This window comes from Pelobates fuscus, chromosome 7 (assembly GCF_036172605.1).
Source record: "Pelobates fuscus isolate aPelFus1 chromosome 7, aPelFus1.pri, whole genome shotgun sequence".
Taxonomy (NCBI): domain Eukaryota; kingdom Metazoa; phylum Chordata; class Amphibia; order Anura; family Pelobatidae; genus Pelobates; species Pelobates fuscus.
The window spans coordinates 203,804,117-203,831,915 of NC_086323.1; the positions used below are offsets into that span (position 1 = coordinate 203,804,117).

The 27,799-nt window shown below is 46.5% G+C and overlaps 1 protein-coding gene across 2 annotated transcripts in view; it reads left to right on the top strand.

The window, feature by feature from the left end:
* Nucleotides 1-27,799, top strand: part of LOC134568473 (oocyte zinc finger protein XlCOF7.1-like) — a 217,856-nt gene that overhangs the window by 176,914 nt on the left and 13,143 nt on the right. The window contains exon 4 of one of the 2 annotated variants that reach the window (XM_063427084.1): nt 226-449. The exons of the other annotated variant lie outside the window; for it this stretch is intronic. The gene's annotated coding sequence lies outside the window, so the exon portion shown is untranslated. The remainder of the gene's footprint in view (nt 1-225; nt 450-27,799) is intronic. 2 annotated transcript variants of the gene reach the window in all.

The following is a 27,799-nucleotide window of genomic DNA, read 5'->3' on the forward strand; positions in this document are numbered from 1 at the left end:
AGAAGAGAATGCTTGACGGAGTAACGGATTGTACCGTCACATATATATATATTTGTGCTCGGGATTTAATATGTAATGGATAGTATCTGTAAGGGCAAAGTTGGTTGTGGTGTGCCGAAACCAACGTACGAATGGGCCTGTATGTGTGTGTGTATGTTAATGCGGAGCCTGTAGTTGTGGGAGGGGATAACCGGCCTATTTAAACTCAGACTTATCTCTAATCAGGGCAGAGATTGACCCAGACTCCTTTGCGTCTACTTCCAGTTCCGGTCAGGCAGCGTCCCCATCAGCAGGAAGGATTACTAGCTACTCGCAGCCAACATCAGCCCTGATATTTGGAGGGCTCCTATTCCCGCCGGCACTCCAGCAAGTCTGCATTCTGGTCCTGCAGTCACTTTCCTGCCAATGCTCACGGCGGAGCACCCGGACAACGAGCACTACCAGGCCACGTGAGTACAGCTCCCCCCACCGAAGAATGTCACTTCTTACCCGGCACATAGGTTCTTCCGGGTGTCGCATCCCTCCAATCACGATGGGAGAGGCGTGGCCTAGGCACACGCCGACCGCCACAACATTCCCCCCGGGTAAAAGCCAGTCACACCGGTGCCACGGTCTGCCTACCTCTCACTCCATCACCACTCATACGAAGAGGTACTGCTGGGATATCAATCATACACACACGTGATTGTGCTATGTCAGTACACAGACGACCAGTCACACCCATCATCTTCACAGCTATCCCGTGAGATCCAAGGCACTCAATTTTTACCCCCAAAAAACATACCTACATAAAAAAACCTGGCTTTAGGTGGGAGGGAGAGTGGGATTTATCTTTTTACCACACACCTGCAAGGCAGTAAAATATGGTATCATCACCATACGATCCTGCAAACTCGCTCATTCTATTCCTCATATATATATTTCAGCTAGGCACTAACAAATCTAGGCTTGCTACTCTCGTTGAATATCTCCCCACAATAAAGACCAGGTAAGTAAGGGTGGGAAAAAAATAATATATAAATAGTATTCTGGTTTCAATTACCTAGGCCTCCTGTTGCAACCCATAATCCACGAACATCGGCTCCACTACTACTAGTCTTCTTATAATCAGGTAATACATTCCCCACACGGTCAAATATTGACGTTTAATCTTAGGTCTCTGTTACGGTTGCCTCAGGCTGGCTGAGGGTTGGACTGCTTAGATGTCCTTGTTCCAAATCCTGGAGACCAGTAGCGAAGTTCCAAACAGCATCCAGCGATAATCCTGCAAGTGTAGAATATCCAACTAGCTATAGGTAGTGTGACAGATCCATCTGTATAGACTGAGATTGCTGGTTCGTCTGTTTGCCCCTTTTTCGTCTATTTGCCTGTCTGTATGCCCCTGTTCGTTTGTTCCAGGAAATACCGATTGAAACTACCGAACGGATGGCCACCCAGGAGAGAAGCGTGCTGCTGGTTAACTTCTTGGCCCCAATTATTTGTGGTTAACCGCAGACACCTCTCCATTCTATCCGTATGCAGGGTGGTCGTCGTTCGTATGCCGACCATGAGGCAGCGGCCATTTTAAAGACGCGAAAGACCAGCGGTGTTCGGCGAGGATTCTCTGGAACTTTAAATGGACATTTTATCTACCGAACACCGCTGAAACTATGATCATCCTTCGTTTTCGTCGAGGCATACAAACACCAGTCCGTTCGGGAGTTTATAAAGTACGCATGGACTTAGCCCAGATAGCCATCCCATGGAGTCCATCGTATACCGAAAGACATATGAAAGACTTTGACTCCGTGGCGATTGAACTGTGCGCATTGGATCTGAGCGCTATTCAGTAGAAATATGCACTCCAATCCAGGCTATCTGGGGATACGTTACACGAAGCACATGCATTCGGTATTTGTATAATTATATATTTTTAAGTGTTTTTACAGTTGTATTTAAAATGGCGATTTGCCTCTATCCCTGGAGATAATTAGATTCCTTCCCAATTATCTCCAGGATAGAGAGGAGGGATATATGTATGTAAAGGGGAGTGCTTAACCCTGAGCCACTGCGATTGGCTACTGTCCAATATATGTCTCAGTCTGCCATCTGGTCCCAGAGGGGAGTGTCCCCTCAGTGTTACCCTCAAGACGGAGCTTGGTCTCGTGTTTGGGGGGATTGCTACTTGGAAGGATTTATTTAGTCTGTTTTAGCCGTGAAAGGAGTTCGGATGATTTTATGTTCGTGAGTTTACCGCGTTCCCTTACACTCAGTTCGGGAGTTTGGCGGTCGGCCGTGCAGAGCCTGCATTTCTGGAAAGGGGGATTATCGTCTAAACGGCGGTTTCATCTATTTAAGCGGTGTGTGTCTTAACAACTGGTGGCAAGCGACGGGATGACAACTACACACCCAGGATTAATGGAAATACCGCACCAAAGGCTGAAAAGAGCTACCCTTAAAGATTTATTGGCACAAAGAGGCAGACAAACCAGTAACCTCAGGAAGAAGGAAATTATTACCATATTGACAGAGATGGATGGGGTACCAGGGACTGAAGGAACCAATGGGCCCAGCACTGCTGACAGAACCCCCGAAGAAGCAAGCTTTGACCGGGCGGTAAGAATCAGACTGGCCCATTATAGTCCCAACCTGACTATAGAAATCATTGACCGGGTCATAGCAGCTGTGGAGGCCAACCTGCTACGCCAAAGCGGTGCTGCAGCGGCCCCAGTATTAGCAACCCCGGTGGAGAAAAATAAGGTACAATTTGCCGCGTTTAAATCCTTCAATGAAACAGAAGGGGAGATTGATGGGTACCTTGCTGATTTTGAGCGGCAATGTGCGCTACACAAGGTACCCGCAGAAGACTGGGTCACCATATTATCCGGAAAGTTATCCGGCCGGGCCAGTGACGCTTTTCGGGCCATTCCTGACGAGGAGATTGAGGATTATGTGGCTGTCAAGGAAGCTTTGCTCTCCAGGTATGCCGTTACACCAGAGGCATTCCGGAGGCGGTTCAGAGACACTGCCAAACTAACTGGGGATTCCTACGTGGAATGGGCATGTAAGGTACACCGCACAGCCGCTCACTGGATGGCGGGGTGTCAAGCCGTATCCGGGGAAGAGGTGCTGCAGATGTTCTTATTGGAACATTGTTTTGAAAAGTTATCCCCAGGCGTCAGAGAGTGGGTAAGGGACCGTAAACCCTTCACCCTGCATGAAGCAGCCCGTCTGGCAGATGAGTACACGGATGCCCGTAAACTGGACAGTGCTAGTGTTAAGACTCCTGCCAGAGTGGAGTACCGACCTGCAGCCACCGTCTACCAACCACCGACGCAACGCACCACAGCACCCACTCCAGCTAATAATTACACGCAGCCACCCCGGTTCAATTCACGGGACTACTCGCAACCCATCCGGTGTTTTGGGTGCAAGCAGCTGGGGCACAAATGACCAGAGTGCCCGCTGAATAACGCCAACCAGGCCCAGTCTTGGAGGAGACCCATCAGCGGAAATCAGCGCTACCCTCTGCCTGCTGCCCACTGCGTAGAGGAGGAGGAATGTTGGGGCGTCCTGCACGAGGCAGACCCTGTTCAAGCTGCCCACCGGGATAACCGCCAACAACACAGACAGCTGGTTAAAGTGAACGGGAAGGAGGTCAGTGGTCTGCGGGATACCGGTGCAACCATGACATTGCTCCAAAAGCACTTGGTATCTGAGAACCAACACACCGGAGACACTGTGGCTGTGAGAGTAGCCGGAGGCGCTGTGTTTTGCCTACCCGTTGCCCGGGTACTTTTGGATTGGGGAGTGGGCGCTAGACACGTGAATGTGAAAATTGCCCACTGACGTCCTCCTTGGAAATGACCTGGCCCCTCTTGTCTCCGCATACGCTCCCATGGGTCCTGCTGAAGTTAATGCTGTGACGACCCGTGCCCAAACCCGTGCCGCAGAAACCGGACCACCTGCTGCTGAGACCCAGGTAAGACTCTCTACCCCGACTTGCACCTTACATCAGGCCCCCTTAGGCTGGAATACCCCAGAGACGTACGGGAGGGAAACCCGGGAGGATCCGACCTTGGAGAAGTATAGGGCTAGAGCAGATGCTGGGGAAGAGGGAGGAGATGGGGAGCGCTACGAGTGGGTGGACAGGCTGTATAGGATCCCTAAACCTTCCCAGAAAAAAGAATACCCCTCTGCAGAACCGGCAGCTGGTAGTACCTGCGAAATACCGGCTGGAGCTTCTGCGGATTGGGCATGATGTGCCGTTAGCTGGACATCTAGGCTCCCGCCGCACAGCTTATAGGATCACGCAAAATTTATTTTGGCCCAATTTTAACCGAGATGTGCGGGTATACTGTAGCACTTGTGTCACATGTCAACGGGTAGGTAAACAGGGGGATCACTGAAAAGCTAGGCTTATGTCTATGCCTATCATTGGGGAACCCTTTTCCCGCATAGCCGTTGACATTGTGGGTCCACTGGCCAGGGCTAGTCCATCAGGTAAGAAGTATATTCTCACCGTGGTGGACTATGCCACTCGTTACCCAGAGGCAGTTGCGCTGTCTAATATTGAGGCAGAGACAGTAGCTGATGCCCTGGTTAAGATTTTTACTAGGGTAGGGTTCCCTCAGGAGATTCTCTCCGACCAGGGGACTAAGTTTACCGCTGTGCTCACCCAGCAGCTGTGGAAGGTGTGCGGCATTAAACCGCTGCTTAGCTCACCCTATCACCCACAGACTAACGGTCTCTGCAATCGATTTAATGGTACCCTGAAGCAGATGCTGAGGACCTTTACTGACACTTGCAGAGACTGGAAGCAATTCGCATACAGAGAGATGCCCCAGGAATCTACTGGGTTCTCTCCCTTTGAGCTACTCTATGGGAGGAGGGTCCGTGGACCCCTAGATCTAATTAGAGGATACTGTGAGGGAGAGACCGAGCAGGAACGGACCCCCATAGTACCATATGTTCTGGAACTCTGGGACCGCATGGAGAAACTGTCCCTAATGGTGAGGGAGAATCTCCAGGCGGCCCAGGGGAGACAGAAGAGGTGGTACGATCGGGGTGCCCGACAGCGGGTCTTCCAGGTGGGGCAAAAAGTTCTCGTGCTCAAGCCTGTGAAGACAAACAAGATGCAAGCATCTTGGCAGGGCCCGTATAAAGTGTTAGCTCAGGTGTGTGATACTACCTACCTTATAGCCAGCTGTGCAGATGAAAGGATTCAGCGATCCTTTCATGTGAATATGCTGAAGGAGTATCAGGAGAGACCGGAGGATGTCGCTGCAGTGTGTGCCCCGGCTGCAGACGACCCAGAGAATTTACCCCTGCCTGACTTATTAGAGAAGGACCCCCAGACTGACCTCACTAGTCTTGTACAGCTAGGGGAGCTTCTGTGGGAGAAGCAGGCGACGTTCTGTGGGAGAAGCAGGCGACGTTCTCCCAAGAACCAGGCTACACTACCCTAGCTGTACACAAAGTGGAGACGCCCGGACAGAATCCCTTAAGACAGCCCCCCTACTCTATCCCTGAAGCAGTCCAGGAAGGAAACAGAAGATGACTCGGCTTGGAGTTATTGAATACTCTGACAGTCCTTGGGCCTCGCCTGCAGTTTTAGTGCCTAAGAAAGATGTGACCACCCGGTTCTGTGTGGACTACAGGCGACTCAACGAGCGGACCACCACTGACGCCTACCCGATGCCCCAGGTAGACGAGTTGTTAGACCGTATTGCCCGGGGATGCTATATGACCACCATAGACCTGTGTAAGGGCTTCTGGCAGATCCCCCTGGCCGAGGATGCTATCCCTAAGTCGGCCTTCGTCACCCCATCAAGAAGACCCAGGTGCTAGCCTTCTTGGGTACAGCAGGTTACTACCGACGTTTTGTCCCTGACTACAGTACTGTTGTCAAGCCCCTGACTGACCTGACGAAAAATTATTTACCTAAGTAGGTCCTGTGGTCTGCAGCTTGTGAAGCCGCGTTTCAGGCACTGAAGCAGGCTCTTGTGAATGCCCCTGTCCTGGCTGCTTCAGTCCCTAACAAACGCTTTCTTGTTCTTACAGATGCTTCCATGTATGGACTGGGGGCTGTGCTGAGCCAGGTTGGGGAATGCTGATGGATTGTCCCGGCAAACCGACATCCCTACCACCTCCTAGACCGGTTATCCCCAAGTTGACCCGCCAAAGGGTCAAGCCGGGTTTGCCGGAGTGTCCCACAAGGAGGGAGCCGTGTGACAGATCCATCTGTATAGACTGAGATTGCTGGTTCGTCTGTTTGCCCCTTTTTCGTCTATTTGCCTGTCCATATGCCCCTGTTCGTTTGTTCCAGGAACCGAACAGACGGCCACCCAGGAGAGAAGTGTGCTGCTGGTTAACCTCTTGGCCCCAATTAGAACGTTGTGGTTAACCGCAAACACCTCTCCATTCTATCCGTATGCAGGGTGGTTGTCGTTCGTATGCCGACCACGAGGCGGCGGCCATTTTAAACACGCGAATGCCAGCAGTGTTCGGCGAGGATTCTATGGAACTATAAACGGACACTTTATCTACCGAACACCGCTGAAGCTACCGATCGTCCTTTGTTTTCGTCAAGGCATACGAACACCGGTCCGTTCGGGAGCCATCCAATGGAGTCAATCGTATACTGAAAGATATATGAAAGACTTTGACTCCATGGCGATTGAACTGTGCAAATTGGATCTGAGCGCTATTCGGTAGAAATAAGCACATGCATTCGGTATTTGTATAATTATATATTTTTACGTGTTTTTACAGTTGTATTTAAACTTGAGATTTGCCTCTATCCCTGGAGATAATTAGATTCCTTTCCAATTATCTCGGGGTTGAGAGGAGGGATTTATGTATGTATAGGGGAGTGCTTAACCCTGAACCACTGCGATTGGCTACTGTCCAATATATTTCTCAGTCTTCCATCTGGTCCCCTAGGGGAGTGTCCACCAGGTGGGAGACCTGCATAAATACAGGGCAGGTAACCATCATTAAACAGATTCCTGTTTTACCCTTAAGACGGAGCTTGGTCTCGTGTTTGGGGGGATTGCTACTTGGAAGGATTTATTTAGTCTGTTTTAGCCGTGAAAGGAGTTCGGCTGATTTTATGTTCGTGAGTTTACCGCATTCCCTTACACTCAGTTCGGGAGTTTGGCGGTCGGCCGTGCAGAGCCTGCTGTAACGGCTACCCAGGTAGAGAGAGGGTATCTGCCGTTGGAGACGTCCTTTTCCCTGCAAGCTGCTGTGTAGAAGTCAGGCTGCTATAATCCCATCCACGATATCCAGAGAGAGAGTCAGGTTCAGCTGTAAAAAGAAGCAGGATAATATTCCCAAATAATCCCCTTTCAAGAACGAGACGAGGCTAAGTTTTGAAGGGTTAAGAAAAACTGAGGACTGGGATGCCCAGCCTGCTTTTTATTGTAGTTACACACAAAAAGAACACACCCAGGGGGAGGCATAAAAATCACCAATCACACATATGGTACAACCCACACATCCCCTCCCCTCAGATAAACAGTTAACCCAATTATACTGTACACATTTTTAGCCAAGTTCTGGATGTACCCCAAAAACAGGGGGTACACCTTTAAATCAGCCCATTCAGATGAATGGTTCGGGAGCTATGGGGATCCAAAGTTTTGACCGACCGCACAGGTTCACTAGCCGACAATAGTTCCATGAGTTTTGGCCTTGCGGTCGGTCTCTGTTCGTGTATCAAAACCCCACGAAATCCTTGCCATCCACCGTTATCCTGCCGTTCGCCGGAATCCCCATATCAAGTTAAGTGTAACTACCGAACGGTAGTTCCAGCACGAAGTTCTGGGCTCATGGAGGTTTCAGCGGTGTTCGCCTGTTTGCGTATCCGTTTTTAGTTCCACGCGTTGACGGGCAAACACCGCTGTTCGTGCGCACGATGGCCACGAACACGTGCAAAGTCCCGAAATGGCGGCCACCTATTCAGAGTGTAGAATCATACGAACGGCTGTATTCCCTGGTAATGGCATTTCACAATATCCATGCAAATAACTCCAGCTATTTTAACAGTCCAGGCATGCAGTATAGTCCTGTTACACCTGCATTTCTGGAAAGGGGGATGTTACAAATTGCTATTTGTAACTGGCCCTTTAAATGAGAAATTGCCCTGCTTCCCTGGATTGTGGAGAAGCATGTTTGCCAGCCTCCTGCCTCATGACTATGGCCCCTGGAAGATTGTGCCCCTGAAAATGTATTAACTTTTATTGGGTGTGTATGGCCCTTTAAGAACCGTCTGGGGACATATTGTGACTTTGCTGAACAATGCCCCTTTAAGACTATGTTCCCAGACCTGTAAAATAACTTGCCCCTGGCTCTCTCCCACTTGGTTCAGTAAATAGGGCTTACTGAACCAAGTACCACACAGGCGGACCACCCAGAAGTTAAAGTATGCAGGCAATTTACCTCCCAGGCTGTGAGGTTACTGCAGGTTAATTGCCGAGCGCTGGGTGGCCACCATTCGGCAGCCGAACACGTGGCGGCGGCCATTTTAGTCATTCGAATGCGGTCAGCGGTGTATGCTAAAGATTCTGTGGAACCAAAATCGGCTAGACATTTTGCAGAACACCGCTGACCCTTACCTTCTCCCATACTGAACTTGCAGCTCCAGAGACTAAGTCCCGTTCGAAATGGGACTTAGTCGTTTTTCGGCATGAAATTGACCGGCCGCACAGCCCAAATCTATGGAACTGTTTTGGGCAGGAAATTGTGCTTGCGGTCGGTCATAAAGGACTTCCAGCTAACTTTTGATCCACTGGAGGGATTTGGCTGATTTTTGGAAGTGTTTATGTTTGATGTATGCTGAGTCTGAATATGCAACTTTTATTGAAATTGAATGTATGGTTTTAAAGTTACAGTGTGTGTGTAAAAACTGTATTTTTATTGTATGTAATAATTGGTTTAACTGTTTATCTGAGGGGAGGGAATGTGTGGGTTGCACCAGATGTGTGATTGGTGATTTTATGCCTCCCCCTGGGAGTGTCCTATTTGCATGTAACCTCAATAAAAGCCAGGCTGGGTGTTCCAGCATCTCAGACCTCTTCTGACCCTCAATACGTAGCCTTGTCTCGTTATTGGAGGGAACTGCTATATCACACTGGGGATTGCTATGCGCTGCATATTCCCCTGAGCTCTTAATCACTTAGCTCTTTTAAGAGCTTGTTCCGGATACGCTCTCCTGGAGGAGAGGTCTTCCCCACACGGTCCTGGAGGACAGAAGCCGATCCAGGGTGGAAGGAAGACGGCGCGGCTCCAGTTAAGCTACGGCGGTTGTGGAGCCTGCGGTGGTTGTGGTGTCGTCTGCAGTGCTTGGAGTCCTCTGAGAGCGCTAGGAGCATCCATCAACGGAGGGTACTCGGTCGGAGTACACGGAGCTCCGTTACAGGGGATTATCGTCTAAACGGCGGTTTCATCTATTTAAGCGGTGAGTGTCTTAACAGGTAGAGCTAGTATAAAGCATTTCCCTACAACACAAGTCGAGGCTGCAAGTTGAGGGTAAGAAGACTGGTTTATTGATTGGCAATGCACTGCTTAAATACACATTTTCAGGCCAGAGGCTCACCCTTCTGGACCTGATGGTACACAGGGTGACAAATGACAAAAAACAATGGGAACAAAGTGCATTTTTTCAAACCCTCCCCTCTAGCCTGGAGATAATTAGTACCAACGGTTACAATAACTTAATTATCTCCAGGTACAGGCAATATTCTAACTGTTACAAATACACGAAAAGTGCATAAAAATACATAAATCATATGCTTTAATATATACATTCAACATATCCCCAGACAGCTTGGATCTGAGCGCACAGTTATACGAAAAGCGCTCAGATCTCACAAATGGTATGGGAATGCTGTATCGGATCACCTGGCACCCCGACTGGGTACCTCCGTTGAAGGATGCTCCTAGCGCTTACAGAGGGCTCCGCAGACACCACAACCACCGCAGACCCCACTGACCGCCGCAGCTTGGTTGGGGTCTCGCCGTCTTCTACCCACCCTGGACCTACGACAAGGCTCCAGGTTCCAGTGGTTGAACCTCTCCTCCAAGAGAGTGAAGCAGGAACAAGCTCTTAAAAGAGCTTAGCAGTGATTAGCTAGTATGCAGAGCATAGCAATCTCTTGTAGTGATATAGCGATTCCCCCAATAAGAGACACGACTCTAGATTGAGGGTGAAGAAGAACTGTATTACTTGGCACTAAAGGGCCTTCTTTTATGCAGGTTTTCCACACATAATACCACCCACAGGGTTTTTCAGAACAGCCAATAAAAACATTACAACACATACAATGCAAGTACAGCAGCCAATCAGACACAATGGGACAATAGAAACACACCCATCATAGTCCTCCCCTCTGCTTAGGAGATAATTGAGTCAATTACTGTCTACTACATTATCTCCAAGCTGAAAAGTTACTTTTTATACATTTTATAACTTTGTGAGTTTACATCGTACATACATACAACTTATTCATTTTAACCAGTATAACTTGGGGACAAACATTTCCAAAATTCACTTGAATAGGTTCAGGGGTTTAAAAGTTAGGTCGAAGTCCTTTTGTTATCACTTGCAAGCATGGCTTTTCGTGCCCAAACCAGTTCCCACTGGTCTGGCAGTGTCCCTGGGACAACGCCCTGCTGGAGAACAATGGAGCTGGGGGAGGGGAAGAGCCACACCTTCCCAGGGATTCAAAGGGGAAGAAAAAGTGTACAAAAAGTTTCAATATGTCCACACACTGTTTTTAAAGGGCCAGCACCGTACAATAAAAGTCCATAAGCCCAAATGCTGGTTTAAACGGGTACAATCCCCCATGGGCCATAGTGGCAGGACAGGAGGCTGGCAAGCAGGCCTCTCCAGAACCAAGAGGCGAAGTGCACTTCGTCACAAATGCCATGGGGATAAATATTGTCTCAAGGGCTGTTCGGCAATTAACAACCCATAAATCCTTCACCATAGTGTCCTGCATGAGGTCAGTATATCCTTCTCAGTCTTAAAATACTGAACAGCACGGCGTTCAGTACTTTATGCACGAACGGATGGGGCATGGAGAATCCCAGCGGGTTTTGTAGGAAATAGTCCGGCTGGGCGTTCGGCAATTAAAGATGGCCGCCGCCACGTGTTCCTGCCTACGAACGCCGACCACCCTGCCGACTGTACATTAGACGGCGGTTAACCCCAAAACCGCAACTCCTAGGTGGTTAATAAGTGGCACAGTCTTCAGGTAGGGTGGTCGGTCGTTCGACAGTTCTTTCGGTATTCCGTTCGGCACAGTAATGGTGAACTGAGTTAATTGGCGGCATACGCCAATGGCCGGGTGGTCGGTAATTCGTACAGACGAATGACCTGATACAGTGTTTGTGAGTTTTAGCAGAAAAGTTGCAAAATTGTAGCAGATAGAGGGGACTTTGTAACATGGCTCCCTCCTTGTGGAACACTCTGGCAGACACGGTTTGACCACTTTTCGGGGCAACTTAAGGCTGTCCAGAACAGAAGTTATTCTGGGCTTTGTCCTTCATGAGGTCAGTATATCCTTCTCAGTCTTAAAATACCGAACGGCTTGGCGTTTGGTATGTTATGCACGAACGGACGGGGCATGAAGAATCCCAGCGGGGTTCGTATGAAATAGTAGCCGGAAATGGTAACAGACGGTCGACGACCAAGTCCCACTGGGTGTTCGGCAGTTAAAGATGTCCGCCGCCACGTGTTCATGCATACGAACGCCCACCGCCCTGTCTACGGTAAATTAGCCTGCGGTTAACCACAATTCCGCAACTCCTATGTGGTTAATAAGGCCGCGCTCCTCAAGTACGGTGGTCGTTCGTTCGACAGTTCATTCTGTATTCCGTTCGGCACAGTGAAGTTGAACGGGGTTAATCGGCAGCACACGCCAAGGGCCTGTGGTCGGTCATTCGTACGAACGAATGACTGGATACAATGTTTCGTGAGTTTTAATAACCAAGCAACGAAAGTGTAGCAGACAGAGGGGACTTTGTAACAGTCTCCAAAGCCCATCCCAGGTAACTTGATTGCCGCACCATTCCAGCAAAGACTGTCATTACCAACCTTTAGGCCATAGAACACGCATAACCTCACTGGCCACAAGTTAGTATCTTCTTTCCTTTTCAATCTATTTTCCGCTAGCAGCCACTCCCTGTCAGACCATGCACCTGACAGACCAACAGGTAACAAGGCCATCACGGCGGCACCATTTAATTACAGTTCAAGATCACGCCCTTGCCCTTCGCATAGATCCATCAGGACACGCCACTGAGGCAACGGCCTCTTCACATCGTATCATAGTTGAAACTATGTGTCTATTCGGTCCTCACAGGCGGATACCGCACCGCCCACCTCCATCACGGGTAAAACGTTCACTAGACACCCAAGATCACCTCCATCTCTCTTGCGTAATATAGGGATCTCACTCTCCATGAACGAGTCAAACACACATCAGATAATACTCTTCCCCTTAAAGAATCATTACTCCTAACTCGTGTGTATTCATGGTCTAGAACGTCACACGCTTCTGACATAGCCAAATATATCTCCCTACCCAGCACCCCAGCCAGAATCTCCAGACCAGCCAGACCAGGCAGACCAGGCAGCCCAGTCGAGAACATAGAGACAGCAAGTCGAGGGTCTCTTCGTTCTTGGACCATACCCAAGATTGCAGCCAAACTCAGGAGAAGAGGTGTACCATACCCGGCCACGGCTCGTAAAACTGAACTATATTGCCTCCTGAACGATAACCCTGACACCCCAAACAAAAAATCTAACAATAAAAAACGTTTGATCATTGACCTCTCAGCACCTTATTCCTCTATTGTTCCTAGCATTAATTCTCTAATACCATCTGGTCAATTTTCACTACAGTATGCCACAGTGGACAATGCCATGAGAGCGATCTTGAATGCAGGGCACGGCGCCTGGCTAGGAAAAACAGATATTGCAAACGCTTTCAAGTCGCTACCCACAGATCCGTCTCTGTGGCATCTACACAGTGTCAAATGGAGGGGCCAGTACTACTTCGCCACTCGTCGAATGTTTGGGGCCAAGAGCAGCCCCAAACTCTTCAACACGTTTGCCGAAACACAGTGCTGACTGCTACTAAATGTGTGCTGCTGCCCAGTAGCAATACACTACCTGGACGACTTCCTCACGTTTGAGGAGCCCAATAAAATTTCCCACAGCATTGACAAAACAGCAGCAATATTCTCCACATTGGGAGTCCCTCTATCGAAAGAGAAAACAATAGGTCCCTCTACCGCTCTAACCTTTTTAGGTATCCACCTAGATTCGACAACCATGATACCAGATGAGAAAGTTAACCGCATCAAAAATTAAATAACCGGGTTCCTGCACAAGAAAAATTGCTCCCGCAGAGAGCTGCAGTCTCCTGGGCTCCCTGAATTTTGCGATCCGCATAATGCCACAAGGCCACGCATTCATCTCACGCCTACTACATCTCCTAACTGAGGCCCCTCATGACAATACTACCATTCTCATCGACAACAACGCCAAAGCAGATTTACTCATGTGGGGTAGATTTTTCTCCTCCTGGAATGGGAAATCAATGTTCATACCCCCACTTGATGAGGAATCTTCGGTCATATGGACTGCGCAGCAGCCCACAAAGGGATCGTGCCATATACCAAAACCGGTGGTTCCGTGATTCATGGCCCTCTGAAACCTCAACATTACAGGCCTTCAATACCACGTCCTTGCTATTCGAACTCTATCCAATAGTAGCAGCAGCACACACTTGGATTTCGTAATGGGAAGGCAAAGCAGTCAAATACCTGTCCGTTAACGAAGCCACATGCAAGATTATATAAAAAAGGCATAATCAAAGCAGCAATGTACATAGCATTTTATGGGTTCTTAAGACCCAATGAATTCACGGTGAGTAGACTATCCGTGAACCCACGTTACATCAGAATAAGGGATCTACATAAATAAGGGGGCCACTATGTACTACAACTAAGACAATCCAAGACAAACCAGATGGGTCCCCGGAAAGAGGTCATATACTTTCCAACCCATAATAAATGGTGTTCGGTGTCCGTATTGGATACCTTTTGCCTCTCCCTCACTGAACAACAGAGCTACTCACCCCTGCTCACAATTTACGATTTACGTGAGGATCATGGCCGTCAGACTAGGTTACGACCCAATGCCCATCTCAGGGCACTCCCTTAGGATTGGCGCTGCTTCAGCCGCATCCAGCAAAAACGTCCACATTATCAATTAGGTAGGTGGAAATCAGCAGCTTATGGCAAATACATTCCACAGCCAGAAAGAGAGCTTTAAAGGAATTGGTCATGTGAATAACAATCATTAAAAGAGTTATGTTTAAACCTTTTTTGCCCTCATTATTTCAGGCCTACCCCGCCATCGGTTTAGGCACACCATAACCAACTAGCAATCATAACCTATGACTTCAAATACGGCGTAATGTCGTAAGGTGGAGGCTGTAGTTGTGGGAGGGGTTAACCGGCCTATTTAAACTCCGACTTGCTTCTAATCAGGGCCGAGTTTGACCCAGACTTCCAACCCACCACACCCCTTAGCAAATACTTCTTAGGTGGGCCCTCATTATTTCAGGCCTACCCAGTCGTCGGTTTTGGCACACCAGAACCGACCATCAATCATAACCTATGGCTTTGAATACGGCTTAATGTCCCCGACTACAAATATATATATGTGACGAGACCAATCTCGCCACTGTGCATTGGAGGAGCCTGGTTGCCCGCCTGCTGCCTTTAGACTATGGCCCCATGTTGAAACGCTTGATTTTCCCCTGCAAAGACACTAAAGCCGGGTCAATCGGTACTTGCCCTATTTGAACAGTGATACCCCAGATAGCTATGCCATGGAGCCCATTCGTATAACGAAAGACTATGTGAAAGACTTTGGCTCCATGGCAATTGAACTGTATGTATGTGATCGGAGCGCCATTCAGTAATAATGTGCGCTCAGATCTAAGCTATCTGGGGATATGTTGAATGTACCTGTTTTATGCAATAGCTGCACAGTTATATATTGTTATGTATTTTATTGTCTTTTGCTACCATGTGTTCAATGGAGTTTTTCCTCTGTCCTTGGAGATAATTGGATTATTTCCCAATCATCTCCAGGATAGAAGACTATGGAACTGGTTTTGGGCAGAAAAGACATGCTTAATTTGGTCACAAAGGACTTTGATCTATCTTTTGAACCACTGGACCTATTTGGATGATTGTGACATATGTTTGTATTTGGAGTATGCTGATTCTAAAAATGTATGTTAATGTGATGTATACTTTTAAAGTTATGAATAATGTGGAAACACTGTATTTCTCTGCCTGTGATAATTAGGGGGAGGATTTTGTGTGGGAGTGTCTGATTGTATTGTATATGCTTATTGGTTGTTTTACAAAACCCTGTGGGTGGCACTAATGTGTAAGAATGTGTATTTGATAACAATAAACCCACAGCTCTGTCTGACCACTGCTTGATCCTCAACACGGAGCCTTGTCTCGTTCTTGGGGGGGATTTACTGTATGCTGTTAGAGACTGATTGCCAGGAGTGTAAGCCGCTTGGGTGCTTTTCCTGTTCGTCTGCTAGCAGCTATTCGTATGGTTCCAATTCGGGAGTTTAGAGCATTACCTTGTATGCAGTTCAGGAGTTTGGTGTTCTGCAGTAGCTGTGCCTTTGTCTCTGGAAGGGAAGATCTACTAATCTGTTTTTAACCCCTTTTATGCCTGTGGGTGCCGTTATATACAATACATATTATATACAATATATATATTGTGCTCGGAATCTCTGTTATGTTAGTGGAATGTAGAGGAGAAGCAAAGTTGGTTGAGGTGTGCCGAAACCAACCTACGAGTAGGCCTGTAAAAAAGAGGGTCCACAAAGAGTAAAGGAGGGTGTAGGTGGGTGGGGTCAAAACAGCTTGAACGGCAAAGGTAAGTAGGGGGGTAGGGTTTATAAAGGGTCATAACTCCTCCCACAAATTCAGGCCAAATGGCCTACCAACTTGTGCTCGGAATCTCTATTATGTTAATGGAATGTAGAGGAGAACCAAAGTTGGTTGAGGTGTGCCGAAACCAACGTACGAGTAGGCCTGTAAAAAGAGGGCAAAAAGGAATTCAAAGTAAACACACTTTATTGCGAGTTTAAACTGCGAGATTTCTGAAAGCCTGCCTGAGCTCCCTTTCTGGTCGAGGGATGTAGGAGTTGTATATTGAGGATTTCCAGCATCCCAGCCTCTTAATGATGTGTACCGGTGTGTTAGTGCTTGAAGCTGATGATGCTGCGCCGATGCGAAATGAGTGACCAGAGAAGGAAGCTGGGTTGTAGCCTAACATTGACAATAGAGTTCTGATGTGACATAAACTAAGCTGTGGTGAGTGGGAGTCCTTGGAGTAGTGGAGTATCTGGTGAGTGTGTGAGGTGAGAAACCAGGAGCATATCCAGAACATATACAGGGCACCACAAATTCTCGGTAGGGAAGAGGGGAATGATAGTGGGATAGGCAGAGTGATTAGTTTTAGTAGAAGGCAAAGAGAGTACAAAATGGTCGTCTACTTTCTCTAAGTGAGAAAGTTTGAGGCATCGTACTGTGTCTCCTTGACGTATCACAGTGAACTCTCTAGGTCTGAGGAAACCGTAGAAAGCCATGGCAGATTTCATGACTAAATTAGTATTATGGTCAAACAGGGATTTGTCTAATAGGTCGCTAAGGAGCCGGAATATTGGACCGTCTATTGGTAGCCTAGTCGTGCTAGGAGGGACTGTGACCTTGAAAATACCTTAGAGGATTTTCTTAATGGGGTAGGAAGAAAGAAAAGGAGTGTGGTTAGGGAAGTTAGTGAGGATGTGGTGTTGTTCTCCGGTAAGGTAGAGTTTGATGGTATTATGTGAAAGTTTTAGGTGTAAATGGCAAAAGGAGGCAAAAGCCACCATGGTTTTAATGGAAAGGTCACCTTGTAAGCAAAACTCGGCTGTGAATTTGTTAAAGATAGTCATTGCCCTAGCGTAAGAGATAGTGGTGTTGGGAGACGGTGCGTGAGTGTTTGTGCGTGGAGTAATAGTTCATTTAAACCAGGGTTAGCAGGAGGAGCGATGGTGTCCCGGCTGATTGGAGGTGTGCAGAATAACTCCGTATCTATGTGACACCAATCGATTCTAATATAGAATTGTCAGATGAGTAGCTGCCTTGGCTGAAACTGATTTGTGGTATTTGTAAAATGAGGACCCTCCATACTTGATGCCCAAATCAACCACCTTGTGCATATATAAATCAAGCTCTTCTCTCCTATGTGGGTACACCGTGCAGATAATGTCGCAATAAGTGCCAAACGTGATAAACTGTGGGATGGTGAGTTTTTTTTATTCAAACGTGGGTCTCTAGCTCTTAAGACAACTGAAATGTCCCTGTAGTTATATGCTCTATTTTCTAGGATGTCTTGGGAGGCTATGAGGAGGGACATTAAATTTACGTCCTTTCTATCAAGAATATCTTTATTGATGGAAGCCGGAACAGAGTGGTCTGGTGAGGCGTGGGCAGTGGGAGTGGTAGTGGCTGGTGGGGGAGGGGAGATGAGGGGTATGGCAGTCAGAGCGGTCGTAAAGTGGATAACTGTTTCTTTAAGAGAATACCCCTGGGAATATATACATAATTAATTGCGACAATGAGTAGCAAATAATGCCATTTAGAGTAAGGGAAAACCTAGGTAGAACCGTGAACATATGATCTAAAATAATACATAGAGGAACATACTTAAATATAAAAATGAAAATGCTTAAAACCTCATGCGTTCGGCTAACCGCGTGTGATAGATTTTATGAAACGAAATGTTAGTGACACAGCCGTTCGTAGAAAGTGAGATACAGGCGAACGTAAGGTGAGTATAAGCGTTCGGTAAAATATTTAACAAAATAAATAACGAAAAGCGTGTGTACTCTGCGGTCGTCTCAAAAGCCGCCCGAACGCAGAAATACACGAACAGCGGAATTACACGAACGGGTGAGTAATATTTATATATCTAGGGAGCCTATCCCCGCGTTTTTAGGCCCGAACGTGGGAAATAGCCGAACGCTATTTCCCACGTTGATGCTTAATTTTGCGTGCCGGTCTCCTGACCGGAAGCTCGACAGCCGGGTAACGAGTAGGGAATACAGCGGGGCAGGCGGTGGACGAGCCCGGAGGATGACGGCAGGAGCTGCAGAAGACTGACTGCTTGTTTAAAGCAAAACTGGCGGGAACAACGGACCGGAAGTGCAGGTAACTATGGAAGTCAAAACAGCTTGAACGGCAAAGGTAAGTAGGGGGGTAGGGTTTATAAAGGGTCATAACTCCTCCACAAATTCAGGCCCCTGCACTCTTCTGGACAATGATCTCAGAGTCTTGAGAAAGTCCCGTGGACGGGACGAAACGCGTAGAAGTGACTGCATGTGTGGCTGGTTCCACCGGATCCTTTTCGGCTGCCTTTATTTGTTTTCCCTTTATTATTTTTTATTTATTATATTTTTTATATATTTTTTGTGTCCAAATTTTTTTTTTTTTTTTTGTGTTTTTTAATCCCTTGTTTTTTGTTCATTCATTTTCCCCTTCTACCTACTATTTTTGTTAAGGAAAGTGAAGGTTTCTATACCTCCGGACACAGTGAAGCCGGGGACTGACGGCTTTATATTCAAGGCTGCTCCATTTCAACCATACCGCGGTCTTTTGAGAAGACACCGACCGCGGTATATTTATATATAGTCATATTACAAGTGACTCACCAGGTGCCTGTGTGAGTGGTCTGTTACAGCGTTCACCGCGGTCTTTTTCGAAGATCCCGACCGCGGTGCATCTCACCGTTCCTCGACGGACCCCTTTTTGAAGTGAGTCGGATACCGGCGGCATAGAATCCTCTTCAATACCCTTTCCTTTTTTCTGGTTTTTTTTTTCCTCTATCACCTCGGTGGGGGGCCCACACCGAGGCAGGTACTTTTTATTATTGTTTATGTATTTAGTTCCATTATATTTTTTATATATAAGTTTTTTATTTGTGGTTTTTTTGGCAGCTGCTTCTGATACCGTATGTGATACTTTGTACTCTCTACACAGAGTTAGGTGACAGATTAGCGTCTGTATTACACTTTGTATTGTGTTACATATTATATAGAGAAAGTTGATTGATACATTGTTCACTAAAGTTGATCCATGCACACATTGTGACTTTTTATTTGATTCAATGTTTTGTTTGATTTTTAAATAAATATATCTATTTTTTGTACAAGTGCTAAATCACAGTATATACAATAGTCCTTTTCTGATATATTCATTTCTGAGCGCACACACTTTTTTATACTTTTGTGAGCTATCACTCATTTTTAGACGCTTGTGTATGTATGTAGCTGCCAGTCCCAAATATTTGTTATTCAATACACCTGATATCTATCTTTTCAATGATCTCAGATGTCCCACCTGGCTATCCCAACTTGGGAGTCACTGCAATCACTACTGGGACCACTACTGTCTTCACTTTCCACATCCTTTCTAGCTCTTCTTTCAGTACTTGGTATTTCTCTGCCTTCTCATGTTCTTTCTTTCTGATAGTTTAGTCACTGGGTATTGAAACATCCACCACGAGTGCAGTCTTGCGTTCCTTGTCTACCACCACAATGTTAGTTTTGTTGGCCAGCACTTGCTTGTCTGTCTGGATCTTGAAGTACCACATGATCTTAGCCCTATCATATAAAAACTACCCTTTTTGTTATCTCCAATCTGGACTTAGGCTGGTCCAATCCATATTTTTGCAGATGTTTCGGTACACAATCCCAGCAACTTGGTTGTGTCTCTCAGTGTATGCTGTTCCTGCTAACATCTTGCCTCCAGCTACTAGGTGTTGGACTGTCTCTGCCTCTTTGCACAGTCTGCACCTTGGGTCTTGCTTGGTGTGGTTGACTCCAGCTTCTGTTGATCTGGTGCTGAGTGGCTGTTCATTTGCTTCTAGGATTTAGTGCCTCAGTGCGGTCTTTCAGTTCTACCTTTTCCAACCACTGGTAGGATTTTGTCATGTGAGCCACATCCACTATCTGCCGGTGGTACACCCCATGGAGAGGTTTGTCTTGCCATACATCCTCTATCTGTTGGCATTCCCTTAGCAGTTCATATTTGGGAGCCATCTTTGGGATGTACTTGTGGATGCTCTGTGTTTCATCCAAGACTGTGGCCTAGACACTCATCAGGCCTTCGACCTCCTTCCTTCAGGCTGGTGTACAGTCTCCGGGTGCTGGATTTTGGGTGGAATCCTCTATTCATAGTGAATAGTTTCCGGGTCTTGACATCCATGGGGGCCAGTTCTTCTCTTGGCCAGGATATTATTCCACCTGGGTGACTGATGATTGGTACTTCAGGACCTGTCTGACTCTTTGGAGGTGCTTGGATGTTGCTATCCTCCTTGCCTCTTCCTCGTGGTTGCCATGCGTTTATGGTACCCCCAGGTACTTGTAGCTGTTCTGTACATCTTCTCTTTGGCTTTCTGGAACTTTAACTCCTTTTTGTCCTGATCATCTTCCCTCTTTTTGCCATCATCCGCCCGCTCCTCTCTAGTCCGAATGACATTTTGATGTCCTTGCTGTATATCCTAGTTCGGTGGATCAGTGAGTCAATGTCCTGCTCATTCTTGGCATACAACCTGATTTCATCCATGTAGAGTACATACACTTGTCAATCGAGTTCTTGATGAAGGCTCTTATTGTCTTGTTGACCTTGTATAGAACCAGTATCCATGTGTGTGACATTGTGTCATAGGCTTACTTGTAGTCAAACCAGACAATGCACAGATTGGTCTGTCTTGTTTTAAAATCCCTTGTTGGGGGCGTGGCCAACTACTGAACGGAGAGACGCATGGAGTAACTGCTCTGAGACCCACCGTGCCCAAAAGCTATTAACAAGTGACCAATACAGCTCAAAAACCCATATCTGGGGGTAGACAACCCTGGGGGACCCCATGGCACCATTCAAGCAATTGAGAATTACAGACCAGGTACGGCAATCCGGGAAAAAAACAAAAAACAAGTGTGGCAAGTCCAAGATCTCATTCACCCTTATCTGAGGGCCCAGCTGACCTGGAAGATAACACCAATTCACAAGATGATTACCGGGGACCAATAAGAGCCTGCACCTGATGCTGCAGGACCTTAAGGGGTCCTTCAAAGCAGACTTACGCCAAATAGCCGCGGACATGCGCCATGATATTCAGGAGTTGGGAGGGCGCACAAGTCAGCTGGAGGCAAAAACAGACGAACTCTGCGTTGCCCATAATGACATTGTGGACAAACTGCAGCACCTGGAGGAAGAACAGGCCACTATACGGCTAAAACTAGCCAACATAGAAAACCAAGCAAGGAGAAATAATCTCCGCTTTCAAGGCATAGCAGACTCGGTAACCCAAGAGACTCTGCCGAAATATCTGAGGACCATGTGCAAGATCCTAGCTCCTCACCTGAACGATCAGGCCTGGACGCTAGATAGAGTACATCGCCTTCCCGGTTTACTGAAGACACACCTAAAGACACCATTGCCCACTTCCACTATTATGGGTCCAAAGAGGAGCTCCTCAAAGCAGCGAGAAAAAGTCCAGAGCTGCCGGAACCCTACCAGGGGATATCCATCTTTGCTGACCTCTCCGCAGCCACCATGGCACGCAGGAGAAAATTTATTAATGTCACCAAAACACTCCGCAACCACAACATACCCTACCGATGGGGGTACCAGTCTAAACTGCTCATCTGGTACAGAGAAAAATCGGTGGCAGTCCTGGAGCCCCAAGGTGGGAATGGCTAAATCTAAAGAATGGGGCCTCCATCATGCTATGGGACATCCCACGCCACAAAGGCCTCCACCGAAAAATATGAGACCTGAATGGAAAATAGCTGGTTCCCCAGCAAAGCTGAATGCCACGACCACTGAATAACCTACAACCAGAACTCCTTTGAATACATACAGATCACTTGAGTATCACTAAATGTTTATTGCTGGTTTTATGTTAACAGTTATTCCCATGAACACCGAAAGTCTAAGCTATATGTCTTAAATGAATTACAAACTGTTAGTGGCGGATGTCCATTGATTAAGGGTAACGCGGGTGCATGGCAGTAGGGAGACCCCTGAGAGCACCAGAAGTCAGATAATACAGCCCCAGGGCCGGCCACGCGCAGTTCTGACCCCTTAGCAACATTATTTGGCGACCCATACCAATACCTTCCTCCCTGAAGTGAAGGGATGGTCAGCCTGCGCATCCTGGTGGAACCTCGCCACCCCAGGTGGCCAGGAATAACAGGGCAGCCTTGGGAGTTTAGGGGTAACCCTGCACAGATGTATGTAGGCCGAGCACACCTACGGGTCCACTAGCTTAAGGTGCAGTAGCCTCGACACATCAACAAATCATGAGCGCTGTGTGACTCTGGCCCTAGTCGATAAATCCATCCCACCAACCAAAGGGGAATGGGCAACAGAGTAAAAGTGTATAATCATGGTCGCCACCGCTGCCAGACTTCAACCAGACTTCAACCACTTTAATTCATACAAGAAATGGGAACCGTAATTGTTTTTCGTACTATTAACATTAATGTCTACTTTTACTTTTACCCAGCAGACATGTAAATGAACTAGCGCAGTACTATCATAACTTATACAATCTCAGAGATAACCAAAATTCACCCCACCCGACCACAAACGACTTACACTCCTTCCTAGAGGGTGCAACACTACTCTGCCTGACACGATTCCAGAGCTTGTCGCTAGATAAATACAAAGAAACAAGTCCTGCGCTCAAACTCCCATCACTCCTGTGCGGCAGCAATGACCATAGTACACATCAGTTAAAATACATATAGTAAAAACAAAATAAAAAAAAGTTACCTGCGCTATTTCCACATCCCTATGTATTTTTAAACAAATGGAGGTTTTTAGTTACCTCCAATGGCCATGAGAGGGTATGCCTAATGCTCAATTTTAACAATTTGTATTGTTTCCCAAAAAACATATGGGGTACAGAAAAGAAAAAGGATGGGGAAAGCTTAATTCATACAATGCATTATCAACAAATTTCAAGTCTGAGTGCATCTGGTTAGCGGTTATGGTAACGCTCTAAATATTGTTTTGAAAGACATTAACAAGATATATTGACAGAAGGCAAAAACAAGTGTTAATAGGCATGAGCCCACACTGGCATGGGACGTCTCTAGATGATTACTGTGGCAAACCTAGCCACTTCTGGACTGTAATGTAGAAAGGTTGTCTGTACTATGTGCTGTGTGTATTTTGCTAGGTGTACTGTGTGGTATATGTAACTTTTCTGTGTAGCTGGGACTATGGTAATTCGCCTGCTGGCAGCCGTAAGCTACCAGCATGCGAGTACTTCGTTCGACGAACAGCGACTATCCGGGCTGTTCGTGGAACGAATGCGGGCTCCCCTGATAGACCACACACTTGGCGTGTGGCGCTTGTTAACCGATTGCAACAATGTTGCAATCGGTAATTAGAGGCTCTCCTAGGTGGCCGTCGTTCGGCTACCGACCATGCGGTGGTCGGCCATCTTGGATCCTCTATTCTCCAGCGGTGTTTTGTCGTCGAGCGCCTGGAACCGAACTTGGCTACTCGATGACACGAACACCGCTGGACTTCCAGACCGTTCGGGAGCCCGGTGTAAGGTAAGATCGTTCCCCTAAGTACGATCAACAGATTGAGAGGAACTTTAATGTCAAACCTTATTTGTTGCGGCGTTCGGTCAGTTCAGCTGGGAGCTGAGCGGTATTCTCACAAAAGATGCGCTCAGACCCCAGCTATCTACCGAACGTTCGGTCACGTTAATCTACCGAATAAAACTTTTGTATTTTAATGTAAATTGTCAGTTCTGCTGCACGAGGGGATAATCCACTTAATCGTCCATTTTAGTGGGAGTATCCTTCTCGTGCAACAAAGCCTGTTGGGAGAATTATACTGCATGATGGGAGAAATCCCCTGAAACATCTGTACGGAAACCCCTTGCATGGGGAACTGCATAAATATGCCAGCTTGTGAATAAAGCGAGTTAGTTGACTCGCAAACTGTGTTTTGTCCGGTTATTGGGAGGATTGGGATATTGCCTTACTTTTCAGCGCTGACTGTGGATTTACCTGTGATGCCAGCGGAGATCGTGGATTCTAATACTGCACTCCGCTACATAGACCATCAGATATTATCCCTCAAATAGGTCCACATCGCCCTCAGCATGTTGTACTTTGTCCTCTCTGCCTGTTCATTTGTGTTTGGTATAGCAATATACCATTAAGTTTCCAATTGCTATGCTTCCCAACTGGGGTTCGGGGGGGGGAGGGGAGGCCAACTGATTATTCCCTATTTTCTTTCCTGCCTTGGTGTCAGTTTCCTTTGTCAGTGAGTAATGTGTGAGTTGGATTTCACATGATGCTCGTCTAGAATCGCATATTTATTCAATACGTGTCCCTCCCTTGGTTACCAGCCTCTTTGGGCTATGATGATATGGGCAGAGCTGTCGGACTCAGCACCTGTCCTGGGCTGTGCGGTGTTGCGCTATTCTTTGTGAATCTGTCCCATTTTTCCCAAGCAATCTCCCAATAGTGTCGGTAGTCTGGATGTTTGCACCTCGGTGGCGTGTTTTCTTTTCTAATCATTAGCTCGTATATGCTTGTTTGTGTTATATGCTGTAGGCACAGCTCTATAGTAGGGACTTGTGATGTAGCCCAGTTTCGAGCAATGGATGAGAGAGCTTCTATTAAAATATTGAATATTAAATATCGGTCTGGCTTGGGTATTGTGGGTTGGAAATCGAATAGTATAAAATTCTCGATCAGATAAGGTGATTGTAAGTTCGTGCTGTCTTTTATCACTGTCACTATCACTTGCCAGAAGCGAGCGAGCTTCGGGCATCCCCACCAAATGTGGGTCATGGTTCCAGTGCCCGTCCTGCATCTCCAGCATTGTGTGGACTTGGTTGGGCACATGCGATGAAGGCGGGTTGGTGTCAGGTAGCCATTTCTAGTTGTCTGGTGCATAGCATGAATGTTTTGGGATTTGTTAGTATGTGTCCCCATGTGCATTCTGGGAACGACTTGTTTAGTTTGTTCTCCCAGGCTATTACAAAGCGTTGTTCTTTAAGTTTTAGTTTTGGAGGTATGGCTGCATAGATTGTGGATATAAATTTTTTGGGGGGTTTCATTCCTATGTACATTCGCTCAAAGTCCGTCAGCTCTTGCCCATTTACAACGGGAACCTTAAGTAAGTTATTCTTTTTGACCCATGAGCTTAGTTGCAGGTATGAATAGTTTGCTATCGTTGGGAGTTTGTGGTGTTGTTGGAGTTCAGTGAAGGACATGAGAGTATGGTTATTGTAACGGCACCCTTGGTAAAGAAGTGGTTAAAGCTGTCAAAGATGTTCCCTTCCCTAATATGAAGGCAGCTCCCGAACACTCCAATCAGCCGAACAAGAAGCATACAAATCATCCACACTCCAAACAGTTGACAAGAAAGTATACGAATAATCCCCCCCAAGTACGAGACGATGCTCTGTATTGAGGGTCAAGCAGGAATCTGTTTAATCTGGGCTACCTGCCCACCTTTTATGCATGTCTTCCACCAGGTGGACACTCCCATAGGGGACCTGGTGGAAAACTGTGACAAAATGTTACACCATCCAATCACCACAGTGCAGAGATAAACACTCCCCTTGGAATATATCTCTATATCCTGGAGATAATTGGGAAGTAACTCAATTATCTCCGAGGATAGAGGATAAACCCCATTTTATACGCATAGAGAAAAATACATAAAAACCTACAGCTTACAAACTACCGAATGTAACCCCCATATGCACAATATTACCGAATAGCGCTCAGATCACATACATACAGTTCAATCGCCATGGAGCCAAAGTCTTTCACATAGTCTTTTGTTATACGAATGGGCTCCATGGGATAGCTGCCTGGGGTGACTCTGTTTGTATGGAAAAGTACCGAACGGTACGGCATTCGTATAAACCGAAGAACAGAAGAAGGGAGGTTGGCGGTTTCAGCGGTGTTCATGTGAAAAGAGTGTCCGTTTTCAGTTCCATGAAATCGTCCCCGAACACCGCTGGGCATTCGTATGTCCAAGATGGCCGCCGCCACGTGTTGGTTCATACGAACGGCGACCACCCAGCCGACATTCAACAATTAAGAAGTGTCTGCGGTTAACCACAACGTTCTAATGAGGCCAAGAGGTTAACAAGCAGCACACTTCCATGCTGGGTGGCCGGCCGTTCGGCAGTTCTTTCGGTAAAACGGGGAACGTAGGGACCATACGGACAGGGAAATAGCTGAACAAACAGACGAACAAACAGACAAACTTCTTCATCAATCCAATTGTCCCCCAAAACAAGGACAGAAGGTGCCTGTAGCAAGTGTGTTAAAAAATGATAAGCTTAGAGTCATGTCTACAAATGCTCGCAGTTTAGGGAATAAGATCCATGAACTTGTGGCAATAATGGCAACTGATAGTGTAGATTTAGTCGCTGTTACTGAGACATGGTATAATGAGAAAAATGACTGGGACATAGCAATACCAGGGTACTCTTTATATAGAAAAGACAGGGAAGGCAAGAAAGGGGGAGGGGTGGCCCTGTATGTAAAGGATAGCATAAAATCTAGCCTAATAAAGGTTAGTGAGGCGAACATAGAGTCCGTTTGGGTTACGTTAGAATTTGGTAATCACACAGTAACTCGTGTAGGTGTGATTTATAGGCCCCCAGGACAAATTGAAGAGTTAGATAATCTACTAGTTGAAGAAATAGCTAAAATGACAATGAAGGGGGAAGTTATCATCATGGGTGACTTTAATCTTCCTGATGTGAATTGGAAAGCAAAAATAGCTACTTGTGCCAGGAGCACACATATTCTAAACTCCCTACTGGGATTGTCTCTAAAACAAGTCGTTGAGGAGCCAACTCGTAAAGAGGCCATACTAGATTTAGTGTTAACAAATGGAGATTTGGTATCAGATATTACTGTAGGTGAAAGTTTAGGATCCAGTGATCATCAGTCAGTGTGGTTTAATATAAGAACAATGACTGAGTCACACCACACAAAAACAAAAGTTTTAGACTTTAGAAAAACAGACTTTTCTAAAATTAGAATATGTGTAAAGGAGTCATTATCAGACTGGAGCAATTTATATGGAGTCCAAAAGAAATGGGATTATTTAAAAGTTGCACTACTGAAGGCAACAGAAAATTGCATTAGGCTTGTCAGTAAAAGCAAAAAATTCAAGAAACCACTGTGGTACTCCGCAGATGTGGCCAAAATAGTAAAAAACAAAAAGTTAGCATTTGGTAATTATAAAAAAAAACCAGAGTGAGGAAGACAGAATGACCTATAAGATTAGGCAGAAAGAGGCTAAGCAAGTTATAAGAGCTTCCAAAAAGGGGGACAAAACTTTTTTTAGCTACATAAATGAGAAAAGAAAAGTAAAACAAGGATTAGTTAGATTAAAAACAAAAGAAGGAAGGTATGTAGATGAGGATAAAGGTCTAGCTGACTGCCTCAATGAATATTTTTGTTCAGTATTTACAGATGAAAATGAAGGAAAGATACCTCAGTTAAGAAAAAGGATAAATGAGTCATTTATTACACGTGAGTTTACAGAGGAAGAGGTTCTATTTCAACTGTCAAAAGTAAAGACAAATAAGTCAATGGGACCTGATGGAATACACCCAAAGCTATTAAAAGAGCTTAGTGGTGTACTAGCA